The 14085-nt window shown below is 44.2% G+C and overlaps 1 long non-coding RNA gene across 1 annotated transcript in view; it reads left to right on the top strand.

The window, feature by feature from the left end:
• LOC105537627 overlaps positions 1-13283 on the top strand; it is an 81544-nt gene extending 68261 nt beyond the window's left edge. The window contains exon 3 of the long non-coding RNA XR_001005744.1: positions 13170-13283. This is a non-coding gene — a long non-coding RNA (uncharacterized LOC105537627). The remainder of the gene's footprint in view (positions 1-13169) is intronic.
• Positions 13284-14085: the final 802 nt, after the last annotated feature.

Raw genomic sequence — 14085 nt, 5'->3', positions numbered from 1 at the left:
GAGAGACAGGGTATTCTCACCTCACTGCTTCCAGGCTGAGCTGACGTCAAGTTTAGCTGTGAGATGACCAGACCACCCTGGGCCTCCCTCCCATTCAGAATGAGCTGATTTACCCCACGTCCAGCTTCTGGGTGATATGACCGCATTGCTTTGTAAGTTCCCTGAGGCCTTCCCACTAAGAAAATTACAACTGCTCTTTATTGAGCATCAATACTGTATAAAAGTGTTGCTTTTCTTATTACTTACCATGTAGAAAAGGTATTATTGCCCCGAAGCTAGGGGATAATAGCTTACAAAAGGGCACAGAACAAGGATTCAAACCCTTATGACCTAACTGGAAAAACCTTTCTCTTTCTACTATACCAGCAGTGAGATGTGTTAAGATTTGTTTTCATGGCCCTAGGTACTAAATGCTTCCTAAATACTTCTCTTTAATATATGTGAACAAAAACCTGCAGGGAAATTTTATCCAATTTCAAATGTACAGATTATCTTTGGGGTTACAAACAAGCACCAGAAAGTCAGGAGCCACCCTGGCGCTGGCTGAGGTGGGAGGCACAGAATGAGGTGTCCGTCCCTCCAAGGCGTGGTGACCTAGAATCCCACTGCTCACTGCCTCTCTGTTCAGCCTTTCAGTTCATAAACATGCTTTCCTCCCTGCATTTTGGCATCCATCGTCATTTAAATTCCAGGTCGTCATCCTTGTAGAATGAGGTTGGGATCTCGGCATTATATCCTCCCCCACAGTGTGCATAGGGCCTTGCCATTTGCAGCACACTTCCAGAGCCTTTGCTTATCCTGACAGCTGCGAGAGTTTACCCTGTTTGTGAGTGAGGAAAAGAAAGACTCACATGGTGGTATCATTGGCCTAACTTTCAATCCAAACACTAGTCTCATCGTGGATACCAGAAGGTCTTCCGTTAAATTGATCCAAAGCTGATTGTGTGGGGTGTCAACCAATCCTGAGATCAAATTAGTGGAAGAGGCTGCACCCTTCATCAGGAGCTGGGGCTCTTGTCTGAAAATACTATAGAACGTCAGCACCACTGAATGAACGGACGCGGTTACCTGACCAGCTTTCCTACTCAACATGGAGCTCTGTCTGTCTCATCTCTCTCGATTCTTCAGTGCATAACCCAGTTCCTAGCTTGTGATGGATCCTTCCTAAGGCTATATTGGATACATTAATGAATAGTGATTCTACCTAACCAATTAAATCACTGGGAGTTTTGAACTCTTGTCCAACATCAGTTTTATTTCTCATCTTGCTGTAAAGCAGTACATACCTCTTCTAGAAAAAGTGAAAAATCCTTATATCACTTAGATGTAACTAATTAAACAAACTGATTCATGTATGTGTGTGTGTGTGTGTCTATGTATGTGTGTAGTTGTATGGTGATATATACATTAGTTTGTAAATAGCTCTTTTACTAAATACATGACAAATATACTTTGACATCAACATGTGCACTTCTCCTACATCACCATTTGATTGCTTGGACACCAGCCGTCACCGTTGTTCAGACCTAAGTGGCAAAACCCTTTGAATTTTTCTAAGTGTCTAGGGCAGACACTGAGAAAATGAATTCAACTTTGGCACTATTATAAACAGTGTTGCCATGAATATTCCTAAAGCGAAATCTTTGTGAATATGTTTTCCTACTTTATTAGGACATATTCCCATAAACTAGAATGGCTGAAACAAGGACTGGTTAGGCTATTGAGGTTGCGGAGTTCCCTTTCAAAAAGTGGGGACCAGTGTCTCCTTCCACCCCCAGCATAAGAGACAAGCATGTCCCCGAGCTCTCCACATCTGGCTCCAGGGTGGATTTACCTTTCCAGCCTCATCTGTGTGGCACTCGGTATTGCACCAGACACATGGCTGTTCTCAGGCCATCATCCCTTCTTTAGGGAGTCTCCCTCACTACTTACTGTGTAGTGAGTGCCCTTTTATTCCTCCTTCTAGCCCTTGCTTTGTGCAACACACATCTCAGATTAATTAAATCATGATTTGTATTGTTTGGAGCTGAGCCCAAGTGAGTCAGTTCCCTGTTGTGTCCTGGTGGCCAGGACATATTTTATCATGGATAGAAGCAATGGCTCACGTCAGAAAGACCTGGATTTACAATGACTCTGCCTCTTTTCTCACCTGAGTCCTGGCTTTCTCATGTGAGAACCCCCTTTGTACAATTATGATAAGGTTTGAATGAGACACGGCAGGGAAAGGCTCAGTACGCAGCTCAACACAGGTGAACTCTCAGCCGTTGTTGCCCAGGCTCAATGGCTAAGCAGGGCAGTTGACTATGTGCTGGACACTGTTTATGTGTTTTATGTCAGGGATGGGCAAACTATGCCTCATGGGCCAAATCTGTCCCCATCACTGTATTTGTATAATCCAAGTGTGAAGAACGGTTTTTACATTTTTTAATGGTAGTGAAGAAAATCGAGAGAAGAAGGATATTTTGTGGTACATGAAAATTACGTGAAATGAAAATGGAAATTTCAATGTCCATAAATAACATTTTATTAAACATAGCAGACCCTTTTTCTTAACATATCGCTTATGGCTGCATTATGCTACAATGGCAGAGATGAGGAGGGGCAGTAAGGCCAGCTGCCCCACAATGCCCAAGATATTGAATGTCTGGCACTTTACAAGAAGAGTTTGCTGACCCCTGGGTTACATGTGTAAGCTCATCCAGTCCTGCATAGTGTCAGCAGTTATCATACCATCACCATTTTACACATGGGGAAGTGAGTTGCAAACAGGTTCAGCAACTACCTGAAGCCACATGCAGCATGGAAGTGGTAGAGTTGGGGTCTGGTTCCCAGAGCTGGGACTCCTCATCGCTCACCCATAGGGTAAGTCATTGCTCTTTGCAGGTGAGGAATTGTGAGGCAGGAAAAGAGAAAGTCATGCACTAATGTATGGTAGAATAAGAATTTAGAGGCCGGGCGCGGTGGCTCACGCCTGTAATCCCAGCACTTTGGGAGGCTGAGGCGGGAGGATCACAAGGTCAGGAGGTCGAGACCATCCTGGCTAACATGGTGAAACCCTGTCTCTACTAAAAATACAAAAAATTAGCCAGGTGTGGCAGTGTACGCCTGTAGTCCCAGCTGCTGGGGACGCTGAGGCAGGAGAATGGCGTGAACCCAGGAGGCGGAGCTTGCAGTGAGCCGAAATCGCGCCACTGTACTCCAGCCTGGGCGACAGAGAGAGACTCCGTCAAAAAAAAAAAAAGAGGAAAAAAGGAATTTAGAACCAGGTTCATTGCTCTCAAAGTTCTTGGTCTTGCTCTCATGATGAGCTCCTTCCACCACTCTAGTCTCCTAGGATCATCCTAGGATCACCTGCTAAACACAGGGCCAGACACACAGAGGCATTCAAGATATCCCTATAAATGCAGCCACTTGATAGCAATGTCAGGACTAAATGTGGTTATGTACTTCCTACTAAACATAAGCTTAATAAATGTTCGTGGAATAAACAAATGAATGTGATGAATAGTTTCTGGACTCTCAGAGTTTAACCTCTGGGAGCAGGGCAGGGATTCCTGAGGAAAGCAGCCAACTCCTCAACCTTCTCGTGGGAGGGAAGGAGACCTTCCTTCCTGAACACCAATTATGCTTCCCAGGTGGCATGGGGTCCTTGGGCCACAACGCCAAACACTTTTGCAATTAAACTTCTGATAAAGGAAAACTGGTCTGTCTTCTCCGCCCGTTACAATTGTCTTTACTTTTTTTGATTCTGAATTTTTTTTTCTTTAAACAGCTTTGTTAAGATATAATGTACATACCATACAATTTACCAATTTTAGAATATTTTCCTCATCTCAAAAGAAAGTCTATACCCTTTACATATCACCTCCCAATCTCCCTTCTATCTCCAGTCCTAAGCAACCACTGAATTTTTTTTTTTTTTGAGATGGAGTCTCTCTCTGTCACCCAGGCTGGAGTGCAGTGGCATGATCTTGGCTCACTGTAACCTCCACCTCCCAGGTTCAAGTAATTCTCCTACCTCAGCCTTCCAAGTAGCTGGGAGTACAGGCGAGAGTCACCACACCCGGCTAATTTTTGTATTTTTAGTAGAGAAGGAGTTTCACCATGTTGGCTAGGCTGGTCTCAAACTCCTGACCTCAAGTGATCTGCCTACCTCGGCCTGCAAAATGCTGGGATTACAGGTGTGAGCCACCACGCCTGGCCATGGATTCCCCTATTGTAGACGTTTCATGTAAATGGAATCACAGAATATATGGTCTTTTGTGAGCAACTTCTTTCACTTAGCATAATGTTTTCAAGGTTTATCTAAGTTACTTCATTCTTTTTTATGGCCAAATATATTCCATTGTATGAATATATGCCCCATTTTATTTACTCATTCATTAGTTGATGGACACTGGGTTGTTTCTTTGGTGGTGGGGCTGTTATGGTTAATTCTGCTCTGAAGGTTCATACAAGACTTCGTATGGGTGTATGTTTTCGTTTGTCTTGGGCATGTATATACCTAGGAGTGGAATTGCTGGGTCATATGGTACTCTATGTATTACCTTTTGAGCACCTATTAAACTCTTTTCCAAAGTGTCTACCCTGTTTTACATTCCTGCTAGAAGCTGCTTGTTCTTGCTCATTATTCATGTTTATCTTTAAACACAGAACGTGACTCCATTCATATGACTGTGCTAGAAGTCAGTACAGTGGTTTTCTCTGGGATGATGGCAGAGGCAACTATGGAAGACACAGGAACACCTGGGAGAAGGAAATGTTCTGTGTGTTGCTGGTTTGGTGCATTTGAATACTTGCATTTGTCAAACCCATCAAACTGTTTACCAATTGAGCATTTCACTGCCTGTGACTTATGCACAATTTAAAAAAAAAAAAATGTACAAATGAAAAAACATAAAAAGAGAGGAAAAAGCAGAATATCTGTATTTTAATTATCACATGACCTGACTGGCTGCTTATCTTTCCCACCTTTCCATGGACATAGGGCCAGTGCCTGGCGGGCAAGGCCACGTGCAAGAAAAGCTCTTAATTGATGTGATTAACTACATCTCAATAGGGAGCCTCGTTAACAACAGGGGAGTGAAAAGGAGGCTATTTTTCACTCTCCCAACTAGTGGATGCCTGGAAGGGGTGATGGGGGCACTGGGAGGGCTGCTCCCTGCGGTGCAGGGGGAGGCAGGACAGCTGGTTTTTCCTTTGGCGTTAAGATAATTTTAAAAAAATTATTTTCTCTCAATTGCTACAAAACCTATTCTTCATTTTCATCTATGAGGAGGAGGAAACCAACTTAATTTTTGTTTAGTGCGTTTCTGAAGGCCGCATTATCTACCAGGACACAACATTTAGTAGGATACTCTTTAACCCTTCCTAAACGCATCTGTTCGGAGGAGCAGACGACAGGAAACAAACAAATAAAACATACGTGAAGGATTTCCTCTTTCCCCCTTAGAATGTGGGAAGAAATGTATGGACTGACATAAATTCACAGAAGGTGAGAACTGGGCAAGCAAACGCATTATCCATGTTCTTAAAAAGGCAAAATTCTATACGTTTTGATAAAATTTCAAAAATAGTATGTCATTTGTAGGCTAGAAAAAATATGTATTTGCTAGTAAACATATAGACGTATGAAAACACTATTACTTGAGGGAGGATGTGGTTATACGTGTATTTTTTTTCTTATTGCTAATCTGTGATTTATTTTTTTCCAATAACCACTGGTTGCTTGTGAATTAAATCGTTGAGAAATTACTTGGGTTGTTCTCTCTGATTCGAGAGATCAGTTTACTCAGGTTCCCTCTTTCTAGAACAGGCTTCCTTCTCCCAACCCTCCTATGTTTAAAGCTAGGGTACTTTCAGGCAGCACTGCATGGGGCACTGAACATGAACTTTGTGGTTAGCTGGGTCAGGGTTTGATCTTGCAGTATCTGGGGCAAGTCACAGATCTTTTCTGTGTCTTGGTTTCCTCACTGGAAGAAAGGGACAGATAAGGCTCTCCCCACTGGACTGATGTGAGACATACGTAGGAATCCCTAGCACAGTACTTGGCCTTTTGAATTAGTTTACCCTTTCTTTCCAACCTACCCCTTTATCCTGGACTTTCCTGGCACCATGAAAACCAGCACTCAGCAGTATAGTTTGATGACTTCTTATTGCTAGGTTTCATCTCTAATTGTTGCAGATGCTTAAATACACACGCAGGCCAGGCACAGTGGCTCAAGCCTGTAATCCCAGCAATTTGGGAGTCTGAGGTGGGAGGATCACTTGAGGTCAGAAGTGACCAACATGTTAAAACCCCATCTCTACCAAAACTACAAAAATTAGCCAGGTGTGGTGCAGGACTCCTATAATCCTAGCTATTCTGAGACACAAGAATTGCTTGAACTCACGAAGCAGAGATTGCAGTGAGCTGAGATTGCACCACTACACTGCAGCCTGGGCAACAGAGTGAGACTCTGTGTCAAAAAATAAATAAATAAAATTTGAGATTCTGTTTCAAAAAATAAAGTAAATACATATGGGTATAACATTTGGTATGTGTGTGCATTTGTGTGCATATGTGTGTGTGTACCAGATGTACACATATAGGTACATATATGTACAATGCAACTTTTGTGTGTGTGGCTCAAGCCAGGCAGAGAAAGACAGATAGTAGATGATCTCACTCATGTGTGAAATCTAAAATAGCTGATCTCAAAGAAGTAGAAAGGAGCGTGGTGGTTATCAGGGTCTGGGGAGGGGGTTGGGGAGATATTGGCCAAAGGATATAAAATTTCAGTTAGACAGGAGGAATAAGTTCAAGAAGTCGATTTTGACTATAGTTAATAATGTGTTGTATTCATGAACAATGCTAAGAGAGTGGATGTAAAGTGTTCTTACCACAAAAAGGACGACCACATGTGGTAATGTATATGTTAATTAGCTAGATTTAGTAATTCCATAATGTATACACTGTGTCTTTCAAAACATCATGTTGTAAATAGTAAATACATACAATTTTATCTGTGAATTAAAAAAAAAAAAAAACCTTAAACAAAACCTCCACCCCCGCGGATGAGTTAAGACCGCTCACTGATGGAGCTAGTATGTATTACTAACTAAAGCTAGAACTCATTGCCGCAAACATCTGGGTGACAGTGCTATTGATAGTCCTTCCTGCAGTACCCGTCCCTGGCAGAAACACCTTCAGTCTTCAGGCTGGGTGCCCAATGATATGCTAGAAATATTAACTCCTGCAAATCACCAGAGGCGATGCAATCCCAGAGTGTTTGAGTACTGTTTTCCGGGTCTGGAGGAGGGAGGGGCTCAACAGAGTGATTCATGGTTTTGCAAAATGTGTTTACTCTGGTGGAACGTGTGGGCTCACGTGGGCAGAAGCACATTTGCACACATGCAAAATGTAAGCCATGCACCGTCATCTTTTCACCCTTGTTTGGTCACCTTTGTAACCTTTCTTGCTCCTCCCTAGTTGCCTCCCCCAGCCCATTTCCTCGGCATCTTTTTATGGCAGTGGTTTTCAAACCTCAGTTTGCAAATGATCATCTGGGAAACATGCTATAATGGAGATTCCTGGGTTCCCCCAACAGATTTTCTAATTCAGTGGGTCTAGGGTGGGGCCCTGCCTGCAAATGACATTTTTACCGAACAGTTGAGATAGTCCCATTTGACCAGTTAAGTGCTATAAACAGAGTGTCTGGGACTTATCGATATTTCAAAGACCCACAAACAACCTTGAGAACAAACATGTAAAATTCTTAGCTTAAAAATATGAAAACAAACTGCAAACTAGAAATAGTTATAGTGTATGTTTTATAGAACTTTATGTCAATTTGTCAAGTTTGCCTCAACTTTCATAGTTACATAGGAATTATTTTTTAATGAAGGATATGAGTGCAATTAATGTATTTGATACAATGTGTGTGAGGCCTACAAAAGCCTTATAAAAGTTGTAACTCCACCCACCCTGCTCTGAGAAATATGCCCCTAGATGATTTCTTGCTTGTAGCATTTTAGATCTGGAAGGCCCCTTAGAAATGTCCTTCTTCAATACCCAGATTTTACTATCAGAGAAACAGAGGCCTACAGGGGAAATGACTTGCCCAAGTTTGCACAGAAAGTTCCTGAAGAGGCCAGACTAGAGTGAAGCATTCTCAATTTACGTGCATGTGCATGCGTGTGCAAGGGCTGGTTACATCCCCCTCAGAAGTCTCTTCTTTTTTATTTTTATTTTTTCGAGACACAATTTCACTCTATCTCCCAGGCTGGAGTGCAGTGGTGCGATCTCAGCTCACTGCAATCTGCTCCTCCCGGATTCAAGTGATTCTCATGCCTCAGCCTCCAGAGTAGCTGGGATTACAGGCACAAGCCACCACGCCTGGCTAATTTTTGTGTTATTAATAGAGACAGGGTTTTACCATGTTGGCCAGGCTGGTCTCGAACTCCTGACCGCAAGCTATCCACCCACCTCAATCTCCCAAAGTGCTGGGGTTGCAGGTGTGAACCACCACACCCAGCCAGAAGTCTCTTCTTCGTTTCTCTTTCACTTTGGCTGTTTTTTCCCTTTGGTCCCTATGTTCTCAGGCCAGTCTGAAACCTGGCCGTGATCCCTGAGGGTAAGGAGAAAGGTTAGTTGGGAGGTCTCAGGTTTGAAATTAATAGGCATAGTATCTGTCAAGACCAGTCTTCAGCTTAAGTCCCTATAGGGGGAAAGGGAGAGGAAATGCACCTAGAGGGGAAGAAGTGCTGAGTCATGTCACTTCAAGTAGACACATGAAAAGCTGGCTAACTTCTCAGCAGCCCACTGAGTTCCGACTACGTGCTGGACATTGTGCACACTAAATTAAGCTGACAGAGTCCCTTCCCTGTGGAACCTCTTCATTCACCTACTCATTTCACAAATATTTGCTGAGCATCCTACTGTGTGCCCCACACTGCCAACGAAGCAGATATGGAGCTTAGAACCTGGTCTGTGAGACAGGCAACAATAGATGACAGATCCTTAAACAATTAAGGCATTTCAGTTAAGATATTTCAGATAGTGACAATTACTATGAAGAAAATAGAACAAGATAATGAGAAGGAAAGTGGCTAGATGCAGAGCATGCCATTTTAAAATAAGTTCTTGCTATTTGAATGGATGAATAGTAAATTCCATGTGACCTGAAAGGGGATATACTTAGGCCATTTATTGTTTCTGACTCTGCCTTCCGCAGAGTAAGACTGAACTTTCTTGCCCATAGTGAGCAATTCTGGCCAAGGAGTAGTGAGCAGAACTGACATGTCATTTCTGTCCTTCATGTTGGAATTCTAGTGAGAAACCCTCCAGAGGTCACTCTCTTTTCTGGCCTGCTGCTGAGCAGTGCTGTGTGTAGAGGCTGCCACACTGGCCTGGTCTGGATGATGCTGAGATTGAGCATGATCTCAGGTTGACCTGTGATGAACATGCAGCTGAAAAAAGAAATTAATCTTTGTTGCTTTAAACCACTAAAATTTGGAAAGACATGTTAGTGCAGTGTAACAGCGTCACTTCTGACTAATACTGATACAACCTGCAAGGCAAAATAAGTTTGAACTGTCACTCTGGATCCACTGGTAGGAGTTTTCTTGGCCCTGAATGGGAAACAACTCTGAGGTTCCAACTGGGCCCTGTAGGAAATTGGGCTGTAATGAATTGGTGTTGACCACCATGCCTGTAGGTGGTAGGTGGCAGCTCTGGTACCACATGCCTGTCTTCCTGCTTTCACTTTCATAGGAGGTTCTCAACTGGATCTTTTTCTAGTCTGTTCTGAGCATCTATCCTCACAAATGATTCTCATCAGCTGCACTGCTTTATGGGGTCTTCACTCATCTCTTTCTAGGGCAGATTCTTCTGTTTGGGTTTTAAGGGTCTCAAAATTCTGACCCTAACACACCCTTCCTCAGGGGACTTCTTGCTGGCCACTGAGCATGCAGTACCCCTTCCCTGCTCTAGGCCTTGATCACTGAATGCTATCCTCTCACCCCACCCCCTGCACACCTACCTGTCCTGTGGGTATCCTTTAAATCTGGCTCTCAGAGGACTTTCCTTTGCAGCCACAAAGGACCCTGCTCTCCTGAACCCAGACCACACAGTGCCCACACTCAATTAATCTTTGACAATCTTGTTTTATCTTACACTTCATTGCTGCATGGTTATCTAACAATCCTCATGTTGAAGTCTCAACTCCCTAACTAGGTTATACACTCAAGGAATGGCCTGGGTTTTGCAATTTCTCATCACAATGTCTTGGTGATAACAGGCACTTGAGAAAGAAGTTTTTGAAGAGTTGATTGGATTGGCTGTGTGGGGCTAGAGAATAGAAGGGGAAAACTGACATGGAGTTGTCTAATGGTCATTGTCCAGATCATTCTTCCTGTCCTGTCTCCCAGGCCCGTCCTTCCTTCCATGGCTGGCACAGTCCCCATGTGATGTCCCCTTCCTGAAATGGTTAGACTTCTAATCAAAAGGTCTGGAGCAGCTCAGTACAAGCCATTGCAGTGGAAAACTCAGAAAAGAAACACACAGGGTATCTTAGCAGGATGAGACTAGGCAGCGATTCGACTTTAGGGGAAAGGGGAGGCTTCCCAGGGGAACGGATGTTTAGGCTCTTCCCAGAAGGAGGTGTGGGGATTAACCCAACAGAGGGGCCAGAGGAATGCTCTGTGGAGATCCCAACCTAGGCCTGGGCTGGAGAACTGGAGTTAGGGGCGAGCTGGAGCAACCTGTGACCAGCGACCAGGGATGGGGCTGGAAGAGTGATGTGGGACCTCCCTGCTTGCAGGAAGGAACTCGACCTTATCCTTAGCCCTGAGGGATGCCCCAGAGGGGTTTTAAGGATGAAAGAGACTGATCTTGCTGTCTTCATGCCCTTATTTCATTTCATTTACTGCCTTTCCTCTCCTGACTCTGCTCTTATTTTTCTATTCTTGGACTAACATACTTTGTGTTTTTTTTGGTTATCTTATTTGAAAATCAATATAACCACATCTATAAAAACACTTTTAAAGAATGCCCAAACCCCAGAACCATCATCTCACCCAATTACAACTCTTGCCTTCGTGTCTGCTTGGCCTCTTGCCCCCTCTTCCTGCTGTGCGTGCATACATTTTATAGAGATGTGTCCTCAGTGGACGTGGGATTTTTTTTTTTCTCTTTTGCAGTTTTTTACACAAACGTTTTCTTTTGTTGTTCCTGTTTTTCCTTCTTTCCCAGGAGGCTTTAGGTTCCCACTCTCCTCTCCCTGACTTTCTCACTGTCCCATCCACTGCTCCACCCCTCAGGCCTGCCTATGTGAAAGAGGTCTCTTTCTATGCAGAAAATCCACCTTAGCAAGATGTGGGTGCCCTTACACAGACCTCATAAGAGGAAAATAGCACATCAGTGAACTTGGGGTCCCTGAGAGTCACAGTGATGTTCACCAGAACCAGACAATGGTAATGTACCTCCCCCACCAGGTTGCCAAAAATTAGAATAGGTTTTGTGTTTTTGTTGTTGTTGTTGTTTTGAGACGGAGTCTTGCTCTGTCACTAGGCTGGAGTGCAGTGGCATGATTTCTCGGCTCACTGAAACCTCCACCTCCTGGGTTCCAGCAATTCTCCTGCCTCAGCCTCCTAAGTAGCTGGGATTACAGTTGTACACCATCATGCCTAGCTAATTTTTGTATTTTTAGTAGAGACGGGGTTTCACCATGTTGGCCAGGATGGTCTTGATCTCCTGACCTCATGATTCGCCCATCTTGGCATCTCAAAGCGTTAGGATTACAGGAGTGAGCCACCGCGCCTAGCTGGTTTTGGGGTTTATTTTAAGAATGTGTCAGAGCCTGGCATATGCCTCCATTGCCAGTGGCAGCATAATTTGTTCTTTTGGAGTAACAATTTGTCAAGAGGCATCAAAGCCTTCCTTTGACCTTCTAACCCTATTTGGGAAGTTTATTTAGAAGAAAGTGTCCAGAAAACGAGAAAGCTGTGTGCCAAAGGGGGTTCTTGCAGCCTATTGCACTTAAGGGCAAAATTAGAAACAAAGCGGACTCCAGGGACACACGGTCCTTCTGTTTCACGGAATCTTTCCCAGACATCTGAAGGGTCCTGGTGGAGAAGAGGTAGCACCTTAAGGAGAGCAGTGCCAACCTGTGATGTGATAATTACATAAGGCATTGCGTCCTTCCTGAGATTACAGAAAGCCTGTCTAGGGAGAGGCTAGCTGTTCACTGGAATAATGAAGATTTTCCCTGCTTGGAATAATAAGAGCATGACAGCTTCTTTTTTCTCTTCTTTCTTCTCATCTCTTCTCTTTTTCATAACTTGTCTTATTCAGTTAAACTCCAGTCATTTCCATAGAATAAAGTAAAAGGGAATATATATATTGAATGTGTAAGGCCCATATTCCCCCAGGAATGACATCACGGAAGGACAGCCTGACCCCCGCTGCTGTATCAGGCATGAGCACAGCGCAGACCGCTGCACACAGAGGTCAGGACAGGAGGTGCTCCTGGGTGTCATGATCTTGCTTTTTGTCCCTCATTGTCATGTTTCATTTCAACTGCACCATAATCACGCTGGGTGGGTAATGTAATAATCCCCATTTTATAGAGCAGAGAGCTGAGTCCTTAGGGCTCCTCGCGGTTGCCATCCAGGAAGCCCCTGCTACGTTCCAAGCTCAGAAGCTCCCCACACTATCTCCTTGGATGCTCACATAATAGCTCTGCAGAGTCACTCCTCAAACCTGCTCTTCGTGATGGGGAAACTGAGGCGCTGTGATTTGCCAAAGAGTCGTAGCCAGGAAGGATCAAGGCAGCATTCATACCTGGGTTCTCTGACTCTAAATCTGGCTGTGTTTTTTTCTTTTGAATTTTATTATAAATGCCTTCTTTGTTCATTGTCATTATCATCATCATGGATCTCTACCAGGCCCTTTACCCCCGGCCACTTGCCTCCTCTGTTACAAGAGGAAATGAGGAGACCAGTGTGGAATTTTTATTCCCATTCCCTTCCCTCCTCCATAGGCAGCCACTCCGGTGTGCTTGCTACAGGCCCTGCGTGAGGATCCTCCCTGTCTTGTTCTGATTGGGTATCTGTTTTTAATGTAGACAAATGGGATTCTGCTGTAGACCTCAATCTGGTTTTTTTGCTTACTCAACCCTCTTTTTCAGAGCCAGTCCTGGTGCTCTGTGTTCACCTGGTTCATCTGAGGGACTGCATCTACCCTGCCCTTGCCATAGTTCCTGCCCTGTTTGCTTCTCCTGTTGCTGCTAGTGGACATTAGGTAACCACAGCCTAGTTCTGTGATGAGCTCTTCACACCTGTGCCCATATGGACTGTGGGAGAGTTTCTCTGATATGGACCGTGATGCGGGTGAGTCATAGTGCACACTCACACTTAATTTCGCAAGTACTGCCAGATTGTGTTCCAGAATGACTGTACTAATTTACACTTCCACAGGCAGTGCTCAGGGGTTTCTGTTTCCCTCTCTCCTCGCCAGCACCTGGTATTGGCAGATGCATCAAAAAGGACGCATTTGACAGCTCAACCGCATCAGCGCACTTGATTAGCATCCCTGTGATGGCCCTTTCTGCTGCAGACATCACTTTGTCATAACAGCATTTTGAGCAGGCAAAAGCATCAGGCAGGGAAAAAGGGGCCTTTTTACTGTGACTCCCTGTCTTCTATCAGGGAAGAAAATTTTCCCCAGAAATCCCCAGTAGACTTCCCCTATGTCTCACTGACCAAACTGGGCCAGGTAAGCTCCCAGACAGTCCCTGACAGAGATAACAAGATTGTCATGGCTGTTTCAAGCCAGGGCCAGTTCTTCCCCCTGCCATAGCCTTCTTTTGAGCACATTGCCATCGGCCTTATCCCCAAACAGAACTGGGAATATTTTAACAAAGAAGAAGAGAGCAGTGGCTGATCAGTAACTTGGCAGCCAACAGAGTCTTCTATATCAGAGTTCTACATTTGCCAATTTTTTGCATGCACGCTGCCTCTTCTATACCGGGGATCTTCCCCCACATCTGTTGGATTTGCAGAGAATTTCAGAAGCAGTGAGTCACTCATACATGTCCATTGCTT

The sequence above is a fragment of the Mandrillus leucophaeus genome, unplaced genomic scaffold (genome assembly GCF_000951045.1).
Source record: "Mandrillus leucophaeus isolate KB7577 unplaced genomic scaffold, Mleu.le_1.0 Scaffold177, whole genome shotgun sequence".
Taxonomy (NCBI): domain Eukaryota; kingdom Metazoa; phylum Chordata; class Mammalia; order Primates; family Cercopithecidae; genus Mandrillus; species Mandrillus leucophaeus.
This window is presented reverse-complemented; position numbering and strand designations above follow the sequence as displayed.